The sequence below is a fragment of the Maylandia zebra genome, linkage group LG22, assembly GCF_041146795.1.
Source record: "Maylandia zebra isolate NMK-2024a linkage group LG22, Mzebra_GT3a, whole genome shotgun sequence".
In the NCBI taxonomy this organism is placed as follows: Eukaryota; Metazoa; Chordata; class Actinopteri; order Cichliformes; family Cichlidae; genus Maylandia; species Maylandia zebra.
The window spans coordinates 35,088,118-35,096,231 of record NC_135187.1 but is presented as its reverse complement, the minus strand read 5'-3'; the positions used below and the strand labels follow the sequence as shown (position 1 = coordinate 35,096,231).

Sequence of the window (8,114 nt, the reverse complement as noted above, 5' to 3'; positions counted from 1 at the left end):
TTGCTGGCATCCACCAGTAACCTTTAAAAACAAAATGTCTAATTTCACTGCATTGACAGTAGGTAAAGAATTAAACTGACATTACTCCTCCACTGAATCTATATAAATCAACAGTTAAATAATGTCAGTTCTTCCGTGTTCTCTGGAATCAATCACAGCAAAGAAATTAGACTGTTTCTTTTGAAAAATGTTACAGGACAATACAAAACATTCTATTTAAGGCCTCTGACATCAAGATTCAGTTAAACAACAATTATAACTAAACAATTTGAGGAAATGTTAGTTTCCATTAACATTAAATTAGGTTACTGAATTGGCAAACACCTTCCTATTAACATTACCCATTTTACCCCAATAACTAAAGAAATTAGCACTTGCAGGTCAAAAACTTTATTCAAGAGACGCAAAAATAACATTGATACAGTGACTGTCAAAAATTACAGCACTGATCATACTGTGACATCTTGGTTCAAAACAGCACACTTAGAAATATTCAACGTTCTTTACTTCAACTGAATGAAACTGAAAATACCATTTCACACGACCCATATGGGATATTTAGACTGTATAACTGTTCATGCTACATCTCTTCACTAGTAAAAGAAAGAAAAAATACAAACAGAAATTGAAAAATGCTGCCAAACAGACAAACAGAGAACTTGTACAGAGCAAAAGGAAAAACAAACAACAACAACAAAAACAGCTTGTCCTCATGGCAGTTGCAGAGTATATAAAAATGAACCCTGCGATCTGCTCCTGGAATTGAGCTTCAAAAATGCAGCAGAACAAGTGTGAGATTTAAATGTCCTCTCACCTAGAGCTGATCACCTTGCATGCATAACAGTGAGCTTTCCTTGCAGGAGCAGTTTTGTCTTAGTTGTGAGCTTTTCTTGAGAGCTGAGTTGCATCCAACTCCATTACCACCCATTGAATCACCTCAAAAGTGTAGCAGAGCTGTGATGGGTAACTCATGTTGAAGGAATAAAAAAGGTCCAAACAGCATGGCTACTGCAAAGGTCACATTATCCAGATCTTGAAGAACTACTATACCCTCGATGATGATGCCAACATCAGAAAAGTCATTGCCTGGCGCATCTCTGGAGACAGATGTTCATTGTGGTTTTCTCAATCTGTGCAGTGGCCTCAGTCAAGTCCTGGTTAAACACAAAACATTTTTTTAAGATTCCCTTTTAAACTCATCTCTTTTGAATCTACCAGTTCTAATGTTAGAGTAATTTAAACCATAGTAAATAGCTATAGCCAAAGAGTGGCCTGCCATGCTGCCATTCATGGTCTAACAGAGTTTCTAAGAGAGAGTGAAAAACATAATAATTTCAAATGCTTTACATTAGTTTTTGTTAGAAAGACACCGGCCCATCAGAAATCCAGGTTATGTCACTCAGAAGATGTTAGAATTTAGACTTTCAGCCCCACAATTTGGTTAGCTGTTGGTCTTTTTTTTTTTTCAAACAAAAGCTAATGTAAATATTGGGGGGATTTTTCTTTGTTCACTAGAATGACAAATTTAAAGTTTTTTCACACTGATGTGACCCCTAATACAGGGGTAGGGGTGGGGCCTCAAGGGCCGGCGGCCGAGTTCACTACTAGGCCTCATGTGAACTTCAAATTATTAAAGAGGACTACTGGTCCTAACCAGTCCAATGAGGATCAAGTGGATAACTAAATGCATTTTTAAATGTTGCAAAGCCACAATCTACTCATAAAACACTCACCATGAACTCCTGCACCAAGATGTTGCAATTGTCTTTCACACAGATGCGGAGCACTTTGATGAGACTCCCTTTGAGCATTAATGTCATCCTAAAGTATTATAACAAAGAAAACAGAGATTTGTGAACTTTTCAGTAGCACAGAAGAAAATGATCCCAGACAAAAACTTGACTTTTTAAACCAGTCAACATGCAACACCAGCATCTACAAAGCAATATCAAAAATTCCTGTTTGACATCAACTTTATGGATATATAGTTTCCAGAACATATATTTTTAAAAAAAGATGATTTTTTCTCAGTGGGCCAGTAAATGCATGACAAAAAAGAATGGCATCCTTTCAGTGGAATCAGTACTCACAGGTAATAGTTGACTGTTTCAATGGATGCAGCATAAAAATCTTTTACTGACCTAATGCAATACATATACACTTTGTAGTTAAAGAATTTTAAAGTTCTTACTGTCATCATGGCAGCTACATCCTTTAGCTTTGTGCACTGTTCCCCCGATCACTTTGCAAACACTTTCAGCAGACTGTCAGAGAGAAACTCAGCTCCGTCAGAAACCTTGACTGTAAAGGCATGGTTGGGATGCACTGGAATGCTGCATTTTATCTGAAATAACATTTTGAAATTTTGAAATAACAGCAGGCACTGTGCTTGGTTAATCAGTAATGTTTTGTTGAATAAAAACTGTGTTTCCAGATCTTATGGGATTAAAAAAAATCCAAAGATGTTTGTTTCTGATTTGCAACCCAAGAACCCACAAGTTACAACCTCATTTTAGTTCAAGTGTGCATTAATGTGAGTCCAGTAATCACCTTTCTGACAATACATACAGGTATAAGTTAAACCTATGGCAGATTTTGGATTTCTCAGTTGTTTTAATAGGGTGGTCTATTTGTGTATGCATGCACCTAATAATTATACAAAACCTATTATAATTAAGTTACAGAAACCTTAAGCGAAAATAGAATATACTTTCTTACCATAACACCTTGAACCCACAATCCATCAGCTGACTCCTGGTGAAATGCAGAATAGATGTGGTCTCTCAATGTGCAGCAAAAAAAACAAAAAGAAAAGGACAGCAGGTGAGGGCAGGAGGGGTAGGGATGTAAGCTAGCATAATGCCGCTAATGATATTAGCTAAAGCTGTTCAATGTCCAAAATCTCACTAACACCACGGTGCAGTAAATACACAATGTAACTGAAGAGTCAGTTGGCAAATCTATTCACACAGAAAACCAAATTATGTTATGAGTGCCTCATAATTAGGTTTAATGTGATATTACGGCTCTTGTGCCAAAGACAAATTCAAATGAAAAAGCGCCAATTCTTTGACAACAGATAAAACAGCAAATAAGCTAATGGCTCTTTTTTAGCATGTTACATGGCGACACTCTAGACGTTTAACTACATTTGGCTGAAATATGGTAAATATTAATTCAAAAAATCAAGACATACCAAAAACGTAGAGTTGGCTGCTCGACTTGACTGAGATGGATGCCTTTTTTGAACCACGATCCAAAGCCCGCGAGATGAAATCACGCGTGGTTTCACGAGATTTAACGTTGCTATCTTATTGACTTACTTCACCTGAACATGATATGAACAATTTAATACACCCTTTCTGCATATCATGTAGTTTTTACACTATATAGTTACATTTATCTTTAAAACATGAGGTAATTGTGTTAAATACATGCAAGATGCTTACATAAATCCAAGAGATGGCCAGTCCCTTTTTTTCAGTGCTGGCAGAAGGATGATGCACCATATCACGAAACTGTGATCATGTTAAACTGGGTTCTTAAACATCACAATGACTTTACTGAACTCCACCAACCTCCACATTCACCAGATCCTAAATCAAGGGCACCTTTGGGATGTGGTGGAACAGGAGATTTTAAATCATGGATTTACCACTGTTCAATCTGTTTGAGTGTGATACCACCTGCAAATCAGTGTGGAGCAGAATGCACCATAGAGATGTACAACTCTCCTGTTGAACACTTCAAGGCTGAAGGTACACCAGATATAGAAGGAGTAAAGTTTGAGTCAATTTTCAACTGTTTCAAATATTTTCACATCTGTCAGCCAGGTTTGCCATTTTGTTTAGGACACAACATTTTTAGGGCATTATGTCATATGATGTTGCTGTTTCTTAAATTTTTTGTGAAAAAAAAAGAATGGTTCACCTACTCCATTCTAATAATGGATTGTATTTATATAGTGCTTATCAAGACCCTCAAAGCGCTTTACAATTCCACTATTCATTCACTGGTGGAGGCAAGCTACAGTCATAGCCACAGCAGAAGCGAGGATGCCATATCGTGCCATCGGCCCCTCTGGCCATCACCAGTAGGTGAAGTGTCTTGCCCAAGAACACAACGACCGAGACGGTATGGCATGTGATGCACAGCAACAGAAGAAAAGGACCTTCTGCACATTTGAAAAATGGTCATCCAGCTGTGTGTTCTGTTTGTGTAAGTTTACCTTGGAGTCTTAGTTTTGTTACTTTTTTGGAGTTCGGCATTAAAGTTGTTTTTTGTCTGTTTCCGGAGTCTGCACTTTGGGTCCTTTTCCTGCCTCCACACAGCCGTTTCATAACACAGCTCTATTAAATGTAAGATCGTATATTTGCTTGATGCATGTTTATTTTTTTTTTGAAATGGGCAGTTTGCTTTATTGTGCTTTGTATTTGCTTTCAGACTGCAAGGAAAGAACACTAATCTACACCGAGCATCTGAACAACAACATGCAAGTCCTCAAACACATTGGATCCAAAACCTGCTTCAGTTCCTCAGACACCATCAGAGACTGTTTTGAAAGCTCTCTACTATCAAGTCTGGATAAAAAGAAACTTTGTCATCCACTGCAAGTATCAAGTGTTTTCAATTTTATTTGACTGTTTATTTTGTACTTATTTGTTTTTGGTTGTATTAAGTTTGATATTAATTAGATCAGTGCCTTTTTAGTCATTAATTTGATTATTTAATATTAACTATTTAATTTAATCGTTTGTCTCTACTGGTTTTTCATTAATGTTTCTAGCAAATTATAACAAAGTCATAGAGCTTAATTTTTTTAGATGACATTCTGGCTACAACAGCTGCCAGTAATTTACTGTAAATATGAACTATGAAATTAAAAAACATGTTTTGTATTATACAGCTCTTCTGTGCTTTGTCAATAGGAGACGGTAATCAAGCTTATTAAAATTGTATTTTAACAGGTTTACATTATATTAGTTTTTTATTTCAATGTAATTATTGTGCAAAAACCAAAATTCACTGTGATTTTTACATTTCTCAACAAAGTATACCATTATGTATTCTGCATTATCACTATATTTTCCACGGTAAAATTCTGGCAACTACAGCTGCCAGTATTTTACCGTAATATTCAACTTTTTAATATTTAATTTATACAGTTTCACTGTATTTAACAATCCAAAACTGTAATCAGGTTAATGGAATGTTTGTTCCATTAACCTGCCAGTAATTGCCAGTAATTTAACGTAATATTCAACTTTTTACTATGATACCGTATTATATAAACAGAAATAAAGCATTTAAGATGAGCTCATTCTTAAACACATATTAAGACTGTTAGAGGACATTTTTCTGCAGAATAATAATTTTCACACATTTTTTATGTACAATTGTCCAGTAATGCATGTGTACTGACTGTTTTCATTGTGTTTTATTGCTTCTTTTCCTAAAGGAATGATTTGAAAACTTCCTCCACTAGCTGTTATTTTCTTCTCACAATAAATAATTCTCTGTAATATGGTAGATATTTATTTAACTACAATGTAAACCCAAAGAAGTTAGCCGAGCTTAAAAAATATAAGGCAAACTATTGTCTTAATTTTTTAAGCTGATGAACTTAAACGTTGAAACTTATCAAAACTCCAGCTCAGCGGGGGAGCTGGCCCAAGGGAGGGGTCACTTGCCCCTCCCTTCCTTCCCTCCCCATCTCCAGCTGCCTCCCTCTTCCCGCTCCACCACAACCACCCACACATGCAGGACCTTGGAGTAGGGGTATGTCACCAGGGTGCAGAGGAGGCTACCCCCCCCCCCCCCTCTGTCCCCTTCTGGCTGCCTCTGCCTCAATTGTATCTCACAACTTAGACATTCACATTACTCACACTCTCATTACACATACATATAGGATCTTGGGGGTGGGCACGATACACGGAATCCAAAGTACCATCAGGGTGTACACCTCACCCCTGGCGTCGTTGCCCACCTCTCAATTTTAAATACACGTAGACATTGAGGGCTAGCAGGAGGGACCATGCGCTTACCTGCTGCTCTCTGGCAGGTAGCTCCATGCCCTCCTGGGTTTTAAATGCACCTTAGAACACATGCATCAACACTACAATGAGCGGGTGGAGGGAGGTTTGAAGTCTTCTCTCACCCCCATTCTCTGCGGCCTGCTAGAGCGGGGGGGGCTAGGAGGAGGAGTTGGCCGTCCGACTGCGGGCTGGAATGTGGGGCCTCCCTGCTGCTGCGGAGTCGGGGCGGTCTGCCTCCCCCCACCGCAGGGAAAAGGGTAACACCACCTGGGTCTGGGTGCAGTTCCCCCCTCCAGGGGCAAGGGTACCTAGACCCGGTTTGTAGAGTACGCTTGGGGAGTGTGATCGTGTGTACAACGTCTCTTTATGTCTGTCTCCACGTTGGTTGAGTGTGGAGTAAGTGCATATGAGAGCATGAGGGTGGGAATGGATGTTTGTATCTGTGTGTGCCTGTATGTCTGTGTCTATATGTCAGGTTGGGTGTCAGGGGCCACCTCTCTGGGGACATCTCAGGCCCTCCAAGGTTTGGAGGTCTATCTCCCCCTACCACCACTTCCCCTGCCAGTGGCGGACTCCCTCAGACATCGGTGCGTTGGTGGTTCTTTGTGTCCGGGGATGGGCGTCCAGGTACACACCGGCTCACTCCTTATCGGGGCCTGGAGCCTGGGGCTCGCTCGGGCCACTTCGGAGGTGGGGTGCCCCCGGCCTCTCGGCCTGGGGCTCGGTCACTCAGGCACGGCTGGCTGCCGGCGGAGCTCACGGGCGTGTCACTGCAACTCCCCCGGGCTTCTGCTCCGCGGCTGCTGAGTGTGTCCTCATCTGGGACTCTCCTCAGCTCTTTCTGGGACAGTGGTGCGGCTGCCCCTCTGTTGGTCTTCCTTGGTCTCTTGTTTTCTGGGGGCCTCTGGATGTCTGGAGTTTTGATCTCCTCCATACCTGCTTCTTGCCCTGGAGGACGGGGCTGTGCCCCCCCCCCACACCCTCTAGCGGATCATTACATGAAGGGACCTTTTAAAAAAAAACAAGCGCGTCCATGCTCACAGGTGTACACACGGGTGATCACACCCACAAACTACACCCTTTTTGGCTCCTACCTCAAAGCACACTGTGTTCTGTTGATCTTATGTGCTGCACAATAATGTTTAATATTTAGTATTTACTGTCATATTCCCATATATCATTGTGATGTTGTTTACTCTATTACTGTTGTTCTCTTCTGCTTGTTTTCTTTTTTCTTTCTCAGCAGGTGATCCAGGTGATTGATATATGCATTTTTTTGTCCTTTTTTTTTTTCTGCCCGTTCTGTTAGTTTTTGTCTTTTGCCCTTCTCCCCCGTCCCTCTTCTCAGCTGTTTCTCTTTCCCTCTTTCTTTCTCCCCTTCCTTCCCCCAGTCAAGTCTGTCCCGTATTCAGTAAGTGAAAATAAAATAAAGAATAAAAGGTGAATCAAATGGACCATTACGGCAAGGCTGGGATGGTCAATTTGGTAAAGTAAATCCGTTGGGCATCTTTCTTTACCTTTAGACAACAATTCTGATGGCAAAAGAGCCAAACGGGACAGGCCAAAAAAAAAAAAAAAAAAAAAAAAAAATATATATATATATATATATATAGTAACTTGAGGTTTTCATTTATGTCTCCTATGGGAATAAACTGACATAAAAGAAATGTCATTTATGTCTCCTATGGGAATAAACTGACATAAAAGAAATGAGTTCAACAGAGTCAGTTTTTCCATTTAGCAAAACTCAGTATCTATGATTCACTTTTGCCATCTATTCTAATTAAAAGTCAAACATCAACTCAAGAACATATTACACAATTGCACTGAGTAATTTAACAGCTTAAGTACATATCTTCAGTTTAACAGTCTTGACCTCCTCCAGTTATACACTGCACTGTCAATATTCAAGAAATACTTAAATGAATAATTGTAGGAATTTTAAATGCTAACGGAATCATGTACCTCTGAATATATCAGTAGCAGATTTGATTAATTATAGTGTAAACTGTCGAAACTAAAATTTTAAAATGTACATATACCACAGTCCTGGCTATGTTTTGTTTTTTGTTTTTTTTT

General features: G+C 39.5%; 1 long non-coding RNA gene across 3 annotated transcripts; it reads right to left on the bottom strand.

Moving 5' to 3' along the window:
* Positions 1–374: 374 nt before the first annotated feature.
* Positions 375–3,486, bottom strand: LOC112432122 (uncharacterized). 3 transcript variants are annotated; one of them, XR_013095336.1, is made up of 5 exons: positions 3,450–3,486; positions 2,719–3,328; positions 2,192–2,344; positions 1,734–1,821; positions 375–1,154 (listed from the first exon to the last, which is right to left on the bottom strand). It is a non-coding gene; the product is annotated as an uncharacterized LOC112432122 (long non-coding RNA). The 3 variants fall into 3 exon arrangements; XR_013095337.1 differs by lacking the exon at positions 3,450–3,486 and having other exon boundaries at positions 2,719–2,782; positions 3,197–3,435; XR_003022827.2 differs by lacking the exon at positions 3,450–3,486 and having other exon boundaries at positions 2,719–3,435.
* Between the last annotated feature and the right edge of the window lie 4,628 nt (positions 3,487–8,114).